This window comes from Rhinatrema bivittatum, chromosome 6, assembly GCF_901001135.1.
Source record: "Rhinatrema bivittatum chromosome 6, aRhiBiv1.1, whole genome shotgun sequence".
Taxonomy (NCBI): Eukaryota; Metazoa; Chordata; class Amphibia; order Gymnophiona; family Rhinatrematidae; genus Rhinatrema; species Rhinatrema bivittatum.
Genome location: NC_042620.1, coordinates 259,336,474 through 259,356,335, shown reverse-complemented (window position 1 = coordinate 259,356,335; position 19,862 = coordinate 259,336,474).

The following is a 19,862-nucleotide window of genomic DNA, read 5'->3' as shown; positions in this document are numbered from 1 at the left end:
CTATTAAGACCAGCATCCTGTCTCCAATAATGGCCAATCTGGGTTACAAGTACCCAGCAGATTCCTAAGAGTAGATCTGTTCACTCCCAGGGAAAAGCAGCAGTTTGTTCTTGTCTACCTGGATAATAATTGTTTATGTACTTTTCCCCTAGGAATTTGTCCAAACCCTTTTAAACCCTGTTAAGCTGGACCATAACCTCCAGCAACAAATTCTACAACTTGATTGTGTGTTCAGTGAAAAACATACTTTTGCTGATTTGTATTAAATCTGATACTTGTTAGTTTCATGGAGCGTCCCCTAGTCTAAGTGCTATTTGAAAGAGTAAATAACCATTTCCTATTTACTGGTTCACTCATGATCTTATAAAACTCTGTCATATCTTCTCTCAGTCATTTCTTCTTCAAAATAAAGAGCCCTAACCTGTTTAGACTTTTTTCATTAAGAAGTCGTTCCAACTGCTACATCATTTTTATTGCCCTTCTCTGTATCTTTTCAAGCTCCAATATATCTTTTTCAAGATGGGGCAATCAAAACTGCACACAATATTCAAGGTTTGGTCACACCATGGATTGATCCAGACACATTATTATATTCTCCATTCCTTTCCAAATAATCCTTCACATTTTATTTGCTTTTTTTGGCACACTAAGCTGAGGATTTCAAGATTTTGTTCACAGTAATTCCAAGATCCTTTTCCTGGGTGGTGACTTCTCATGTGGAACTCAGCAATGCATTGGGTAGCTATAATTAGGATTTTTTTTTCTTATGTGCATCACTTTGCATTTGTACTTATGACATTTCATCTGCCACTTAGATGCCCAGTACCCTAGCCTGGCAAGACCCTTCCATAGGTCTTGTCAGCCCACTCATGTTTTAACAACTTTGAATAATTTTGTGTCATCTGCAAATTTGATAACCCCTCTCATAGCTCTCTTTTCTAGATCATTTATGTAAATGTTAAAGAGCACTGGTCCTGCTATTCACTTCTCTCCATTGGAAGTACTGATCATTTAGTCCAACTCTCTGTTTCCTATCTTTTCAACCAGTTACTAACCCACAGTAGAACATCATCTCCTATGCCATGACTTCCTGGGAGTCTGACATAAAGGACTTTGTGAAATACTTTCTGAGAATCCAGATACGCTATATTGACCAGCTTCCCTTTATCTACATGTTCAGTTACATATTCAAAAAAATTCTAATAGATTTGGAAGGAATGATTTCCCTTTGCCAAATTGGTATTGGCTTTTCCTCCATCTCTATCCATGCCACTGATAATTATGTTGTTAAGAATAGCTTCTACTATTTTGCCTGGCCTCATAGTTTCCTAGATCATCCCTGGAGAGCTTTTTAAAAATTGAGTTACATTGGCCACCCTCTTGTTTCCAGTAATGGAAAAATCCTACATGTGTGCAGAGACACATGCAAACAGAGAGGGAAGCAGAGACAAAAAAAGATATACAGACACATACAGTAGTGCTGTGTATACAAAAAAAAGGATCTCAAACCCCACCAAGGTTTCAGCTGCTCCCCAGGGTGAGGAGGAGCTGCTTGCGAGCTGTTGCCAGCTGCCTCCCCCACATACCGAGCACAGAATCATGGATCTTCCCCCAAGCTAGCCGAGAGAACAGCACTTGTGGTCAATTAGCTGAAGAAACAGCCACGTCAATGGGAAATTAGGTCATAACGACCACAAACCATGCAGCAGGTGTGGTCCCCTCACTCGCCTTTCCTTCCTGGGTGATGTAGCCTCGTGTGGGGGTCTAAAAGTCTAGGATGTCAAGATAATGCGTAGTATAGCTTCCCCAATCGCTCCCCTTCCCCCACCTCACAGGAAAATGCTGCATGGTTATCCAGGCAAGAAGGGAGCCTAGTGACCCTCTGCTCCACCAAGAAAGAGCATTGAGCAAAATTCAACACGGAGTCAGGCCAACTGATCAGGGCTAACCATCCCCTAAGCTTTTATTTTATTTTTGTATGTCAGCCTCCGAGCCCCATATTCACCGTGTGGGTTTTCCCATTATACACAGGAGAGAGGTAGGCTTGCAGGGCCAGGTAAAGACCCCGCTTCGTGTAATTCTCTGGGAAGGCAGCAAGGTCCCCACCTAATAACATCAGAAGCAACATGGTGTCACATCGATTCAAATGGCGGGAGAGTCCCAGAATAGTGTACACTTGGAATTTAAGGGTATGGATGTGTGTGGAAGCGGGAAGGTGTATGTGTTTGGAGAGACTGTGCGTGGAGAGAAGGGAGGTATGTGTGTGTGGAGTGAAGGAGAACATGTGTCTGTCTGGAGGAACGGAGGATGCGTATGTGTGTGTGTTTGTGGAGGGAGTAGAGGTTTTGTGTGTGTAGGGAAGGAGCATGTGCTGGTGAACAGAGGAAGAGAGCGAGCACATAGAAAGAGGGAGGAAGGAAGTATGCACATGTAGGGAATGGAAGAGAGTTTGCAGATGGGGGTGTACAGGAGGAAATGTGTATGTGCGCACCCCCATGAACCCAGTCTCTATAGCTAGTCATCAGTGCTGGCACAAATAAAGCCTCTAAAAACAGTCACGCTTCTCTCTGGTAAAACCAAAACTCTCAGCTTTATGTTTTTATGGTTTCACAGCCAGTCACTATGTGCATTTCAGTATAAGGTAGGCACTTTAGTACTGTGAATACTCAGAATTCATGGGATACGCAGGAAGTGTAAACCTCCACAATAATACAATACCTGGTACAAAACAGGTTAAAGAACTAATCTTTCAGTCTTCCCTTGAGCAGCAATTAAATCTTCCAATCCTCCCATACCACACATGAAGAGAAATCAGATCTTTTCACTCCCATTGATTTCTCTATCCCTCGTCACCCCTTCTGGGACATAGAATGTATATCCCCAAATACCCCTGTGGTCACGCTCAACCGATCTGAAGGGTTACTACTACCATAACTTCAGGAACCTCCTTTCCTTCATCCCGGGCCTCTCTCCAGGGCAACGTGCAGGATTCCCCGGTCACCATACTCCAGTTCTTGCTCCTGCTGGGGTTCCCCTCATCTTAGGCCCACCCTTCACCGCCTCCTCCGGGCACGCCCTTGCTCGGACCTCATCCAGTACCTCAAGGGGAGGAATCACCACCTCTCCGCCCCACAGCTTCAGGCCTCATCCTTTGAGGGGAAAAGCTCCTGCAGGGTCCTCTCCATAATGGAGGGTTCCCTGGGCCCCACCTCCCATTACTTGTAAGGGGACACCACACCACTCAGATGCATTACAATTATCCCAGCATTACACCAAGTGCCACCCAGAGGTCACCCCACAGAAATGCAGCTTCAAACGTCCAAACATCTTTCAGAAAACTCCCGGGTCTCCCCCACCCAAAATATCTGGTGAAAAGGGAACAAACTTGGGGGTCTTTCCCCCCCCCATAGAATTCTCTGTTTGTCCCAAGTCCGTGTCTTGTCAGCTATACACTTCTTAACTGATGGTTAGTTTTCTAATTCAACTTCCTTTTATTTTCTTTTTATTAATGGGATCAGCACGTCCTCCCTTCTGATAACATTTCCATGTCCGGTTACATTTCCAGTGCACGGTGCTTGTATGTACGCTGAAGCAGCAAACCCTCCCACCAACCACTTTCCTGACCCAGTCTTCAAAATGCCAGTCCCACAGCTAAGGATGATCCCAGTCCTCTCCTCCGTCCCTGGCTCCAGGAAGGACCCCGACGCTCACCCTTCCTCTAGCGTTTGGCACACAGAACTTGTGTATGGACACTCACTCAGCAGAGAACAATCTTCTGCTTTCTGCTCCAGCCCTTTCCCTATCAGACAGCCTGTGGGGAAGGGTCTGGGTGAAACTCAGGCTAGAGCAGAGAAGAAAAAAAAAACCTAATCTGCCCCCTAATCCAGCCCTTCCCCTGCTGTCTGCCAGAGGTGGGGGGGGGGGGGGGCGGAGCTAGGATTTGGAGTGGACAGAGCAAAACAGACCAAAGAAATGCTATTCTTCTCCCTAATCCTGCCTCTTCCTTCCTGTATTTTCCCCCCATGGGGCTACAGAAGCAGCCGCCTCACTTCACCCTTCTGGCAGCGGCACCTATGGCCCAGGCCATATGGAGGCTATGGCTCTGAAGAGCGGGCAACCCGAAGGTAAGGAGGGGGAGAAAGAACGAGAGAGAAGGGAGCCTGTAGAGGAAGGTGTGGAGGTACTCATAGTTCAACTTCGTCTCAGCTCAGTGTTTGGACAGTGTTATGTTACAGGAGCTGCCTTCCTCCTGGAGACCTGCGCTTGGTCTGGTTATCCCCACCTGAATCCCAGCTCTTATTCCCCAGTTTCTGGTTATGCACGCTGAGCCTCACCTGCCCTGCAGGATCCCGCCTATAGAGCATATGCTCCTTACGGAATTTAAGGTGGACCAGGCATCTAGCCTGGTCCTGCACAGGGAAATAGGGGAACACTAGGCATACTGCCTCACATAACCCTCCCCTTCGCTTTGACCCGTTAGGCTAAGCATCCTTATTCCCTCCTGGAACCAATCCAGGAGAGTCCAAGACATCCCATTCCCCTTTCTCTGGCTTCCCACCAGATATGCTTGGGAATGGGGACCTAGTGACATGCTTACCACTATCTCTTAGGGTTACCCTCGACAGCGTCAGCACCAACATCCAGTGTGCCATTCATGCAGTGAACAGCCCTAGTCCTTTAACTGAATCCTTTGCTGGCTCTGGATTCAAATTCCACCCCAATATAGCTTTATGGACCAACTGAGGAACCACAAGTGCTTGTTCCTTTGTAACCAGCTGCGCACACTTCTTGACATCTGGTATCTTTGATATAGAGTCTCTTCTTGGCTACTCCACAATCTCACTCACTGGGGTCTCCACAGCGCCATCCTCTGGGCTCTCTGTGGTCTCTTTCTCTGCGTTCTTTGTAGTTCTTCCCTCTGGGCTCTCTGCGGTTTCCTCCTCTATACACTCTGCAGCATCTCCCTCTGGACTCTCCACAGTTTCCTTCTCTTACATTCTCACCACCCACAACGATCAGTGGCTCCTCTGCAGCCTCACTTGCTGGGGTCTTCACAGCACCACTCTCTGGGCTCTCCATGGCATCTCCCACTTGCCTTTCTGTGTCCTCTCTCTCTGGGCTTCTCATGGGAGTTGTCTCTGGACTCCCGGGAGTGTTTGCGCACTCTACAGGGTCTTCCTCAGGACCTCATGTAGTGCCGACTTCCAACTTCTCAATACTGCCTCCTCCTGGGCAGTCTGTGTTGCCCTCTGTAGGGTTCTCTGTGACCCCTCTCTCAGGGTTCTTCACCGAACCCCTTCTTGGAGCTTCTCACAGGAGCAGTCCCTGGACTCCCAGTAGTGTCTGGGCACCCTACAGGATCTTCCTCAGAAGCACCTGTAGCGCCATCCTCTGGCCAATCAGTGTTGCAGCCCGCTGGCCACTCTGTAGTGCCCCTTCTGACAAGGCCATGATGCTCCACTCCAAATAGAAGTTGACCACAGCACAGTGTGTTGCCTGGTCACTTTTTGTTCATCCTTGCAAGGCTCTCTTGTAACTTCCTATCTTCCTCCTGGAGATTCTGGATCAGTGCTTGCCAGCTTCCATCAGTCATGCTCTCTTACTGGTGCATTCTGGTGCTGCAGTACCCTGGCTTCTCCACTCCAGGTTTTCTCATGGCTGCATACCTTTCCTGCAGAATGGCTTGTTTAATGAAAGATGTCCCTGCCCTGTTTCCATTCACTGCACTCACAGCCCACTCTGGCAGCTTTTCCAGGACTACACTCTGTTCAGCACAAACCTGCTGCACCAATGTCCTTTCTCTTCTTTTTTCAAGGCAAAAAAAAGTAAAAAAACAAAAACAAAAACCCACCCAAATAAGCCTGCATAACCAGCATTACTAAATCACATTTAATTCCCTATCTACCTCCAGCCAGGCTTCTCCCATTATCTGGTACAAACCTACCACTTCCTGGCTGTCCCTCAAACCAGACCCACTAACAGTTTCCTCTCTGCCTGAAACTTTTAAACATTGGTTTTTCTTTTCTCCAGTGCAGCTTCTGAGCCCTACCCTTTCACAAGCAAAGGTGCTCTGTGCTCCCTTGTGTTCTGTACTTTTACAGCCACAGGCCCCCCTGTGTTCTGTACTACATATAGAACCATAAGTCCTCTTCACAGCTCTCTGTACTCCAAACAGACACTTTCTTGGAGGCTTGGGGTTTTTTTTTCTGTGCAAAACATTAGAAAAATCTCATGCATGACAACATATGTGGGACTGAGTGGTGATTCCCACAGGCCTAGAGACAAACTAGTCTGATTCCAGCCTTGCTTGAAAGAGTATATCTTTATTACAGCTTCACACATGCGCAAAAGTAGATTGTCTTCCCTTCAGAACAGTGTACTCTCTTTACTTATACTTCAGTACCTCTTCCCTCAGTACTCACAGTTTAGCTTCGTCTCAGATCTGTGTTTGGACAGTGTTAAGTTACAGGAGCTGCCTTCCTCCTGGAGACCTGCACCTGGTCTGGTTATCCCCACCTGGATCCCAGCTCTTATTCCCTAGTCACTAGTTGTACCCACTGAGCCCCACCTACCCTGCAGGATCCTGCCCATAGAGCATACTCTCCTTAAGGAATTTAAGATGGACCAGGCATCTATCCTGGTCCTGCACAAGTAAACAGGGGAGCTCTAGGGGCACTGTGTTAGGAGCCACGCTCGTGGCACCGCTTACCAGCGCGGCAGACCGCCGCAGTTGCCCTGATGTGGTGCTGAGTCGTGGGTCCGGGGCCGCGGACCGCAGCACAACATGGCCGCGGCGTTTCGGCTCCTCTTCCTGGTTGCTGGCTCCGCCCCCCTTCAGGGACTAACATCGTTGCCTCTGATTGGCTGCTGGATACCTCCTGCAGCGGGATTGGCTCTCCCCTGGTATGCCAGCTGGAAGGAGCTATTTAAAGGCAGGTCTTGCACCTCAGACCTTGCCTTGACTTCCTCTGGGCTCCTGGCTTGTTCCTGTTTGTGGTTCCTGTACTTGATTCGTGGTTTTGACTCCTGGACCGGCTTTGGTGATTTCTCTGGCTTCTGACTCCTGGACCGGATTTGGCGAATTCTCTGGCTTCTGACCCCTGGACCGGATTTGGCGAATTCTCTGGCTTCTGACCCCTGGACCGGCTTTGGCAAATTCTCTGGCTTCTGACCCTTGGACCGGCTTTGGTGAATTCTCTGGCTTCCGACCCCTGGACTGGCTTTGGGGTATCCTGTGGCTTTCGACCATCGGACTGACTGTGGAGTTTCCTTCAACTCCCTTAATCCGAACTGTTCCACCTTTGAGTCCACGACCTGCTGGAGGCGCCAGCTCAGTTTTACTTTCCACGACCTGCTGAGGACATCCACCTTTGAGTCCACGACCTGCTGGAGGCGCCAGCTCAGCCTTACTTTCCACGACCTGCTGAGGATATCCACCTTAGAGTCCATGACCTGCTGGAGGCGCCAGCTCAGCTTTACTTTCCACGACCTGCTGAGGACATCCACCTTTGAGTCCACGACCTACTGGAAGTACCTGCATCCAGATCTCTGTGAGAGTCCTGGTCTAGGCCTCGCCAATCAGCGATCGAACATTCATTCCTCGCTGAACCAAGGGTCCACATCCCGGAAGCACAACACACTGCCTCACAGGCGTATATTGTAGCAATTTTCAAAAGCCCACTAAAACAAGTAAAGTGCATTTACATGCGTAAAATCCAATATTATACATATATATGCTTTTGAAAATCAGTCCCTAAAGGTTTTCTGCTTCCCAGAGATATTCGGGCACATTGGACCAGAATACATACCTCATCTTGGTGTCCCAGATGGAAATCTGTATAACAGCTACTTAGGTATCCTTCCATTCTTTCACAAAACATTACCATCTGGATGAACAAGCCAAAAAGAATGCTGCCTTTAGCTCTGGCATGTTAGGAGCAGGACTAGCAGTATCCCACCCAGTTTGAGGGATGGTTTTGGTACATTACAGGTGTTTGGATTGATCTGTCTTGATGAAGACGAAGGAGAAATGTAGTCTTGCCTGGATGTTGTTACCCACTGAGACTGGTGGATCAGCAGACTATGAATGGTTTAACTAAATAAATAATTTATTTTCTTTGAGTTCTGCCAGACCAGTCTAAGACTCTCCTGGATTGCCATATTTCATTCATCTCTCTGTCTACAAGTTTTCATAATACCTATTCTATTTAGTGACTGTGCAATTCCAGTTCCTATAATTGGGAGTTCATAGCCTCTTTTGGGCTGGTTTGGTTAGCTGATCTCCCAAGTTTGAGGAGGGTCAATGTTGGTTGTCTTCTTTGGAAGCCCCCTGATTATGGGGGGAAATAGGGAAGAGTTTTGTGTTTAGTTTGTTACAAAGAATATTGGCAGAATGATATAGCAGCAGATACTATATGAGGTGACATCATCAAACTAGTTGTTCACTGTCTCCATCTTCTGGTAGGGCTGCACAAACCCAGGTGTCTGGACTGGGCTGGCAAGACTCAAGGAATGGAAATTAGCAGGTAAAACTAAATTTCTGCTTTCAGCCATATTCACAAACACATCATTATCAGCCTCTCTCACATACAGTTCTTCTCTCTATCCTAATTATAGCCTCTCTATACACAGTTTCCTTTTCTCACACCCATTACACATTCCCAAACACACAGCCTCCTTTCTCAAATATACCTGCTTATCCAGGATGTTTTTTCTCTCACTCCCTGACCCCATCTTCCTCCACTTACAAGATCTCCCCTCCACAGAACATAAGAAGCTGCCTTACTGGATCAGACCAAGGGTCCATCAAGCCCAGCATCCTATTTTCATCAGTGGCCAATCCAGGTTACATATAACTGGCAAGTACTCAAACATTAAATGGATCCCATGCTACTGATGCCAGTAATAAGCAGTGGCTATGCCTAACGGGCGGATTTTAAATGCCCTGCTCGCGTAAATCCGCCCGGATTTACGCGAGCAGGGCCCTCGCGCGCCGGCGCGCCTATTTTGCATAGGCCGCCGGCGCGCGCGTAAGTCCCAGGGTTTTTTTAAAGGGGGCGTGTCGGGGGCGTGTCAGGGGCGGTACGTGACATTTCGGGGGCGGGCCCGGGGGCGTGGTTTCGGCCCGGGGCATTCCGGGGGCATGGCCGCGCCCTCCGGAACCGCCTCCGGGTCTGGTCTCGGCGCGCCAGCAGGCTGCTGGCGCGCATGGATTTACGTCTCCCTCCGGGAGGCGTAAATCCATGGATAAAGGTGTGGGGGGGGGTTTAGATAGGGCCGGGGGGGTGGGTTAGGTAGGGGAAGGGAGGGGAAGGTGAGGGGAGGGCGAAAGAAAGTTCCCTCCGAGGCCGCTCCGATTTCGGAGTGGCCTCGGAGGGAATGGAGGCAGGCTGTGCGGCTCGGTGCATGCCGGCTACCCAAAATCGGCAGCCTTGCGTGCGCCGATCCAGGATTTTATAAGATACGCGCGGCTACGCGCGTATCTTATAAAATCCAGCGTACTTTTGTTTGCGCCTGGTGTGCCAACAAAAGTACACAATCGCACTTTTTAAAAAAATCTACCCCTAAGTCAACATAATTAATAACAATTTATGGACTTCTCCCCCAGGAACTTATCCAAACCTTTTTAAAACCCAGCTACACTAACAGACTAATGGAATATCATTTGCTGAGCCTAGCACACAGGTTAACGAGCGTTTGGACATGAATTTTTGATGTGCGTCCATAATCCCTTATGCAATGAGGATTAGCGTGTCCAAAATGTGCGTCCAAACCAGTGTGTCACTAATAGCGCTCATCACATGTAAATTCCTGTTGATGAGGCTATTTCCAATTAGCCACTTATGTAAAAATAAATGTGCACTCGATGCATATATTTTTACTTTCAAAAATTAATGCCTGCCCCTAAGGTTAACACTGCTTTTCTGTAGTTCCTCAGACTTAATATCATAAAATCGAGTGTCCGTTTTCCTACCCCGCGCACAGCCACTACTACCAGGCGCCTGATGCCGGGGAGGCACTAGGGACACAAAGTTTCCCCTAGTGCCTCCTTTTTAACACAGAGGTTCATTGCCTACTGCATCACGCGCCCAGGAGGGGTGGATGGGCATGCGTTAGGAAAGCAGGTATCCAATTTGGAAGGACAGTTTTAGTGTGTCCTTATTGCATTGGCCTGGAACTGCTTTAACCACATCTTTTGGCAATGAATTCCAGAGCTTAATTTGTTTTAAATGTGCTACTTGCTAACTTCATGGAGTGCTACTTGCTAACTTCATGGAGTGCTCCCTAATCTTTGTACTATCTGAAAGAATAAATAATTGATTCACATTTACCCATTCAAGAACTTTCATGATTTTATAGACCTCTATTATATCCCCCTCAGCTGTCTCTTCTCCAAGCTGAGGAGCCCTAATCTCTTTAGCCATTCTTCATAAAGGAACCATTCCATCCCCTTTATCATTTTGGTCGCCCTTCTCTGTACCTTACCCAGAGCAACTATATCTTTTTTGAGATGCGGCGACCAGAATTGCACACTGCATTCAAGGTGTGGTCTCACCATGGAGCGTTAGTCATTATGACATTCTCCATTTTATTCACCATTTCCTTCCTAATAATTCATAACATTCTGTTTGCTTTTTTGACTGCCGCAGCACACTGAGCCAACAATTTCAATTTATTATCCGCTATGACGCCTAGATCTTTTTCCTGGGTGGTAACTCCTAATATGGAACCTAACAGACAGCCCAAAGTTACAGTGTGCACAACACTCCTCACCACGAATGAGAGGACAGAGAGCTAAAAAGGTTAGAACACCTTGCATTGGCAATGGTTGACGCTACATCTAGCCATGAAATATTGACCTCCTGCAGAGAGAGGAGATGGGAGCAGGTCACACCTGTTAGAACTGCCATCAGCAAAGTCTTCCTCTCTATTTTTACTCCCCACGTTCCCTGAAAGATGGCTTTGCACTAACAGCAGGAGACAGCAAGCAATGCTCTTTACCTCTTGCTACTGCCTCCTACTTTGCCGGCTTCCTGCTGATATTGGAACTGTGTGAAGCCAGCGGATCTGGCGAGACTATGAGACCCCCGCACAGTTCCAACTTTGGTCGGAAGCCAAGAGAGGAAGCGGCAGCAACAGGAAAGGGCGGCTGCTTACCCAGCAACTCTTGTGGCATGAAAATTATCCTAGTGGTGATGTCAAAGGGTGAGGAGGAGGGGTGGGCGGGAAGGCCATTCACTTTGAGGAGACATCGCTGAAGTGGAATATCAAATTTGAATAAATAGGGCGGTGATGCAAAAGGTTGGAAGGCGAGAAGGGAAGGCAGTGATGCCAGGGGGAAGGGAAGAAAGGGAAGAGGTGATGCTGGTGGGGGGGGGAGGAAAAGGCAGAGGTGATGCCAGGGAAAAGAAGGGAAGGGATGGTGATGATGCCAGGTGGGGGAGGAAAGAGAGAAGCGGTGCTCCAAGGGATAGGTGGATGGCAGAAGGGATCATAATATAGTGCCAGGGAGGAGGGATAGAAGAGATGGTGGTGGTGGGGGGGGTTAGGGAAAATAAGGGATGGTGATGCTGCAGGGGGAGGCGGAGGAGGGAAAGTGATGGTATACTGTGACAATGTGAGCCCGGCGTTGGGTGTGCTCGTCACACAAAAAGTTGGGAACCACTAATCTAGCCACTCCCCTCCTTTCCTGTGTCCTCATGTCTCTCTGTTATTTTTCCCCTCTCTCTTCTCCCTCCTACACCCTTCATATGTCTTTCTCTCCTTTCACCCTCTTTTTGTCTCTCTCCCTTTTCCCTTCACCATGTCCTCCTCTCTCTTCTCCTTCCCTTGTACCTCTTTGCCTCCTACTTCCTTGTGCCCGTCTCACTTCCCATGACCCCAAGTGCATATGGCCCTCTTTCCTCCCCTTTCTCCTTTTGTCTCTTTGCCATCCCTCTATCTTGTGCCCCCTCTGTGTCTCTCTACCTTTCCAGCTCCAGAGCAGCTTGTTTGCCTCTCTCCCAGCTCTCTACCATGTGCTTCTGAGTCTCAGTCCTTTTCCTCCTCTCCGGTGCCCGCTCTTCCCCTACCTCATTTCAGCGGCTCTCACAGGCCAATACGCATTTGGCCGCGCGTTTTCGACGCACTATTTTTACCCCGCAACATGCAAATGCATGTTGATGGCCCTATTAGTTATTCCCACGCGATACAGAAAGTAAAATGTGCAGCCAAGCCGCACATTTTACTTTCAGAAATTAACGCCTGCTGGCACTGGGAAAGTGTAGAGAAAAGCAGAAAAAACTGCTTTTCTGTACACCCTCCGACTTAATATCATAGCGATATTAAGTCGGAGGTCCCAAAAATAAAAAAAAAATTTTAATTAAAAAATAAATTTTTAATTAAAATTTTTTTTTTAAATGTGCCTGCGGCCCGTGGGTCGGAAGACAGACGCTCAATTATGCCGACATCCGTTTTCCGAACCCGTGGCTGTCAGCGGGCTCAAGAACCGACAACAGAAAAATTGAGTGTCGGCTGTCAAACCCGCTGACAGCCGCTGCTCCTGTCAAAAAGGAGGCACTAGGGACGCGCTAGTGTCCCTAGCGCCTCTTTTTACCGCGGGCCCTCATTTAAATACTTGATCGCGTGCCCAGGAGAGTGTGAATTACTGTATCGGCACGACAGTGAGGGAAGAGGCGGGACCTAGAGGGCTGCAGTTGCTGGATATCAGTGGAGCCACAGGGAGCTGAGGCCTGTGCTATGCCTTGCCTCCTCTCCCCATGGCATCCACTCAGAATGGGAAAGAAGGTAGGGGCCAAGGACACAGCACGGCTCCCGCCCTCTAAACAGGCAGCACCGAGGGGGTAGGATGAGCAGCCTGCAGTAACCGACCTTTCAGTATCTGGTCAGTGTGTCTGACCAGAAACTGTACATCGCACAGGTTAAAAAAAAAAAGCACTTAGCAACCTGGTGAACTGTGTTCCCATTAAGGTGCTGGACACACAGCATTCCACACGTGGCCCGTCCTGCGGCTGCAGTCTGCGGGGACTTGTCTGCTGGCTCAGTGAGCAGCTTCAGAATTCGTGGGCCTGTGCTTCCTGCTGCTGATCGAGATTAGTACTGAAACGTGCCAGCCTGCACATCGTTGCCCGCTCTGCTGGCACACACAAAACCAAGCAGCGGTCTGCGGTTGTGGGGAGGACTTTCCCACCTGGTTGGTGGAGAAGGGGAGCAGCATGCAAGTGGGGGATGAGGTGCCAGGCAGGGGGAGCAGATGCTGGGTGGGGGTAGTGCAAGAGCTGGAGGGAGTAAACACGGAGAGAAGCAAGAGTCAGGTAGAGATGGGGCAAGAGACTAGAGCAGCTGATTCTTGCAATGGGGGGGGGGGGGGAGCATGGTGGGGAGAGCAGCTGGGGATGAGGCAAGAGACTAGGGGATGACCAAAACAAAATTAGATCTTGTCAAGAAATGCTTTAATTATAAATGGTAAAAACTAATGCCCGACTCGGGCCGAGTTTCGCCCATACAATGTGGGCTGCTTCAGGGGCTATACAAACAAATGAATAAATATATTAATACATAGGCTCATAATTATATTCATTTAAAACATTAAAAATCAAAAAATAATTAGAAATTGCACACAAACTTATAGACGCACACAGTAAAATGTGACATAAAAACATATATATAAAGAAGAAAAACCTATATGAAAAGTCCACATTGTATGGGCGAAACTCGGCCCGAGTTGGGCATTGGTTTTTACCATTTATAATTAAAGCATTTCTTGACAACGATCTAATTTAGCTTTGGTTGCATTCCTGCTGCGTTGGATCAGCTTCCGTATTGCTTTCTGGGACCAAGAGACTTGGAGAGAACAGATCCGGGGAAGAAGGGGAATTGGCAGGGGGCAGATGCTGGGGGAGAAAGTGGAAAGTGGCAGAGTGAAAAAGCTGGGGAAGGGGGGGGAAAGGCCAGGGGCAAAGTGGCAAACGTCAGGGGGTGGATGCTGGGGAAGAGAAATCAAGGAAAGTTGGAGGAGTGGGGTTAGAATAGGGAGGAGGGATGATGGGGAGATAGAGTGGATGGGGAGACAAGGAATAGAAGTGTAGGAGAGAGAAAATGAAGTGGAAAGATAGATGAGGGAGCTGAAAGATGTGAGAAAAGCTAGGGAGGAGTCAGAAGAAAAGAGATGGACGCTGAGAAGAGAAAGATGGAGAGAAGGAGGGGAAAAGATGGAGCTTGGTCCATAGTGGCAGCATTATGATTGAAACGGTTTGGGGGGGTGGGGGGTGGGGAGAGGGGAAGGGATGTTACAAACAGCACAAGAAGAGGAGCTCTTCCTTCCTCAGCTGCTGGCTTGCAAGTACTATGTGTACAGTGGTGGTGCACACCCACATATGCCCCAGATAAAAATTAGAGGAAACATTGGTGGTGAGTCTTTCTGTTTCACAGCATTTTTATTAGAGTCTCAGAGACCTAGATAGAGGAAGGGGTCAGGCATTGGCTAGAGATATGGGCTCGGTGAAGAAACGGGCCCTGCTGCAACTGGCGTGCACACACGGCGAGGGGCCGATGGGGTTCGGGATCGCCTTTCAGCAGGGGGTGAAGGGTGGGAATTGCATTGCTTTCCTAGTCAAATGCTGTTAGGGTGAGCGGGCGCTGTACCTCCTGGCCTGCTGGTGCTGATATCTCTGAGGGTGTGCCGCTGCAACTCCCGCCTCACTGACATCCCCAAGGAAATAATATCAGATGGGGGCGGTGCAGAGCCTCAGAAAGTACGGGGTTTGGGGAGATCACCCCCTCCTCCCGCCGCCCACCTCCCCAACAAGGGCAGCTCTGTCTGTATATACAAAACTCAGTGAACGCTTTAAGGATATTTTTTTTTTACTACAAACTTTAATTTCTTTTGTTTTTGCCTGATGTTTTTAATATACTCATCTGTTCATCAAGATATGTGGACATAGTGTAAATCCACTAAATTCCTGATAATGCCATTTATATTACACTGACTACGCTGGGGCAGAGCAAGGCCCACTGAGCCCGGTATCCTGCCTCCGGCGCTGCCCAGTCTGGGTTATAGATCCCAAAAAGTGCACCTGTTTCCTGTTACTCTCAGGGATAGCGATGGCTTTCCCCTGACTAATACTGCTTTATGTGCTCCCACCCAGGAAATTGTCCAAACCCTTTTTTTAAACCCCCACTCTACTAGTTGCCTTGACCACATCCTCTGGAAACAGATTCCAATGTTTCTGCTCGGGATCACCTTCCCAGCCCTGGGGAGAATTTGGGGATTGATTACTCTTGGGCTGGGGGCAGGCTAACCTGCGGGGCCAAACTGGGCTGAGGACTCCCAAAAAATTCATTATCCGATCCATGCTAAATGTTGCTCCAAAAGTAAATGTAGTTTTCTTGAATAATCAATTCAGCAAAGTAAAAACAGGATAATCGGCTCACAGTTCTTAGTTCACTCCAACAGAGAAAACAGCAAACAGTTTCCAAGTAAAGAAAATAGTTCACAGGTCACTTCTTCCCACAGTCTTCTGCCTACCCAGGCTCTTTCCTTCAGATTCTTGATGCAGTTTCCAGCACTCACACCATCCCCGGAACGACTTTGGGAAGCCTCGCTCCCTGCTCCTTAGGTAATGAGGTCTCCTCAGCCCTGCACCGAGCTCCGAGCCAGGTGCAGTTTCGCCTCCTGGATCCTGCTGGCTCCCAGTGCAGCGTTTTTTCCTCTGGTTGTCCTCTGCTTAGCAGCTGCCCGCTCGTTTCTCTATTCAGGTCTTCTGAGGGCTCGGGAGAACATCCCACCTGAAATCTCTCCTCCCCTGCTCTGCACTCCAGCTACATCTTTACTCCACTCAGCCACCCCGAGGAAGCCCCATACCCACGCTGAACCATGGCTTATATACTCCTCATGTCAATCACTATGCCTTTCTTATCCCCCTTACCCCTTGGGTGAACTCTCCTTCTCTGGATCTTTCTCATTGCAAAGCATGCCACAACCCTTAACAAGGATTCCCCCTGAGGAAAATTAGATATTGAACATAGAAGTCCTCCAGGCCTTAGCACCTCGCACCTTTCTAGTGGCACATAGGGGCCACACCTGATTGTGCATGGAGTGGAAAAAGCACTTTCTATGATTTATTTTAAAACTGCTAGTTCTAACATTCATGGAGTGTCCCCTTGTTGAAAGGGTTAACTAACCAGCCCTGCTGGGGGAATGAGTTGAGGGAGAGCATGTGAGCAGGGGGCCCTGTTGGTGGAGAGACGAGCTGTGGGAGGGACCTACTCGGGGAGGCAGGCCGGGATGTAGGTATAGGAAACATAGAGAATGGCTTAGGGAGTCAAATTTTGAAGGTGACAATCATCCAGGCCAAAGAGGAGCCTGCCTTTGTTTGGTCTAGGGCCATGAGCCAGCACTCTTCCTATTGGTGACAAAATCTTAAATCTGGCCCTGGGAAGGTGACGGGATGAAGGAATATATGAGAAGGGGGGATCGTACATAGGTGTGTATGGGGGGGGGGGGGGGGAGTTGAGCTGAGGGAGGAGAGAGAGTGTGGGGGGAGCAAGCCAGAGAGAGGGAGCGAGAATGTTTGGGGGGGAAAATAGGGTTTTTAATTTTCAGAGAGTTTAATTTGATAGTCCACGGCACCCAAGAGGAGCTGCGAACAGCACTGACTTTTTTCAACTGTTGTCATCTGTAGCAACAATCATGGCCACTTCTGTGCTGCTGCAAGTAATGGCAGCTGTAAGAAGTCGACAATGCCTGCAGCTCGGAGTTCCCCTTGGACCCCATGGATGGCTAAAATAAAATCGGTGAAAATCAGAAGCTCATGTTACAATGTACTGCTACAGTACTCATGGGGAATTCTGCACCCAAAACTTCAAAATACTGCATCTCTGAGTACAAACTTTCTTTCTGTTTTGAATTTTAAATTAATTGTACTTAACCAGTAATTCCAGTCCTTATTTTGATAAATATATTGGTAGACTTTTGCAGAACGTTAAAATATTGTGCAGAATTTTTAATTTATTTTTTTTTTGCATAGAATTCCCCCAGGAGTATCACCCTAAGCTTGTCTGACCACCAGTACTTCAAAGATAGGCATGCAGCCAATTCCAGAGCATGAGGGCCCAGCGGCAGATTCCTGGCCAGGGCTTCCACCAGCCCTGGCTCTCTTTGTGACAGATGCTTTAAGAACACTGGCCATGATCATGGGTTGGAGGAGTGGGAAGACGCATGACCTGTCCCACCATGCACTGAGATGCAGAGAATAATTGGACAGAGTAAAATTCTGTGGCCAAGTCTCTTGCTATGTAGCTTCATGTAGAGATCTTGCTGTACATCTACAACAAATCTTCACAAGATGTTACGGTCCCGGTCGCGTGCGCCGTGACCAGGCCCTTACCTCCATGTTCCTGGTCCTGCTCCCGGTTCAGCTGGCGGAGTTTGCGGCCTGTGTGGCTGCGTCCCGGCGGGGGCGACGCCGGTGGGAGATCTTCGGTGGACGCCCTGTCCCTAGGCGCGTGCGCAAGAAGGACGCTTTTGTAGGCCTGTTCCCGCCATTCGAAGCTCCGCCCGCTTCCTGACGTCAGACGCCGCGGCCTTTGTAAGCCAGCCGCGGACCCTCAGTCTTTGCCTTGCAACGGGGTTACCTTGCGGTTCCCAGTTGCTCCGTGCCCCAGAGTGTGTTACTACTTGCCGGTAGTTGCTCCGTTCCAGCCTGGTTCCTGCTTCAGACTTGCTTACGTTCCAGCCTGGTTCCTGCTTCAGACCTTGCTTCAGTTCCTGCCTGGGTTCAGTACCCGTGCCTTGCTTCAGTTCCTGCCTGGTTCCAGTACCCGAGTCTTGCTTCAGTTCCTGCCTGGGTCCAGTACCCGTGCCTTGCTTCAGTTCCTGCTTGGTTCCAGTACCCGTGCCTTGCTTCAGTTCCTGCCTGGTTCCAGTACCCGTGCCTTGCTTCAGTTCCTGCCTGGTTCCAGTACTCGAGTCTTGCTCCAGTTCCCTGCCTGGTTCCAGTTCCCAAGCCTGCTTGTTCCTGATCCAGCTACAGTACTCGCCTAAGTCCCAGCGGCCGGGCTCCTACGGGCTCCTCCCGGGGGAGCACCGGCTTCCAGGGTGAAGATCATCGTTCGCATCCTGCCTGATATCCGCCTCCCGGCCTGCTTATACACTGAGACTATAGTCCACCTCTCCCCAGTCTCCTGCAGGCCGACCCAGGGGTCCACTAAAACCGTTAATCCATAACACAAAGGGCAAATATACAAAGCATTTTCCCGTCGACATAAAACGAGAAAAATCCTTTACTACATCTGGCCCTGAAAAGAAACAAAAAGCCAAATCCATACTGGATTCATGTCACCCAGGATAAAAAAGTACCCACCTTTAGCAGCAGTACTAGGGCTAAAGATGGTGGTACAGAGAGAGTCGAATCTTAATGTAAATATAACATCCCTGCTACCGTTACAGGCCACGGGGAACCTGTTCATGTATCCACTGCAGCAGGAAACAGACCACGGGAGTTAATGAAAGAATTAAAAGGGCTAAATGTAGTCACGTAATTGGAAACTGGAGGGGAGAAATGCTGTGCGCAGGCTAAAAGGGGGTTCATCATACCCAGCTACCCAGGAAGGTAGAGTACAGTGAAGGAAGACGACCCAAACTATCCTGGACAAGACATAGAATCCTTCAAGCAGTTACGCACTGTGGCTGGCAGCTGGGATATATTCTTGGTGGTGTGGACAAGAATAGCTGGACAGACTGGATTAATCAGTTGGGTTTGTTGTTGGTTTTTTTTTTAACCATGTTACTATGTTAAGTGGACCCCTGAAGATGAAAAGGAGACAATGTTGTACTGCTATTTCCATGCAATAAATCTTATATTTAAAACCAGGGGATACAAATATAGACCCCGCAAAAAAAAAAAAAAAAACCTGGAAGAGAGGGCAATAGTATCAGGAAAAAAACTGCAAAAATATAAATGACACAAATTTAAGATCTTTACTTGGGGAGAGCATAGTATGAAGCTCCAAGAGGTTAGAATGAGGAGGTTACTGTTCCTGAAGTGGGTGCGTTGTGCTCCCTCTCTTGCCATGTTTCAATCCCATCTAAAGCCCCACCTTTTTTAAATCGCTTTTAAATGTTATGCCTGATTGTCTGCTTTTAGTTTTGTTAACTTTCTTTTCTTTTAACCAAGTCTCTTGTCCTGTATGTTTGTCTTATCAGATTGTAAGCTCTACTGAGCAGGGACTGTCTTTTTGTATGTTTGTACAGCACTGTGTATGTCGTGTAGCGCTATAGAAATGTTAAGTAGCAGTAGGAGGAGGAGAGCAACATCAGGAAATGTTTCTTAACAGAAAGAAGGATGGATGCATGGAACAGCCTCCCGGTGGAGGTGGTGGAGAAAAATTACAGTAAAGGAGTTCAAGACAGCAAGGGATAAGTACAGAGTATCCCTAATAGCAAGGAGGTGGTGGTGGGGGTTAAGATTTGGTTAGGGATCGGCTAGGGTCTGTGGTGTTGCACCAGGAGAGAGACAGGGCAGAGTGATTGGGTCTGATGCTCCGTGTCAGTCATGTTTTATGAGCGGGGCAGGAACAGGGTTGGAGGTTTGCAGTATTGCAAACTATCCACCCTTCACTTCCTGCAGAGCACAGACAAAGCGAGAGGTAATAAGGATAGGATAGGTAAAGAAAGAATGACCAAATGATATTGCGGGCCATGGGATAGCCAGGTTGGTAGCAGCAGGTAGTCATGGCATGTAACTGTGCTGTTTCTTCTCTGACCTGATGAAGGGAGCATAGATGTCTCAATCTACTCACAGATGCATTGAGTTAGTCCAGCAAATGTTTATTGCCTACAACTTGTTTATGTCTCTTATTTC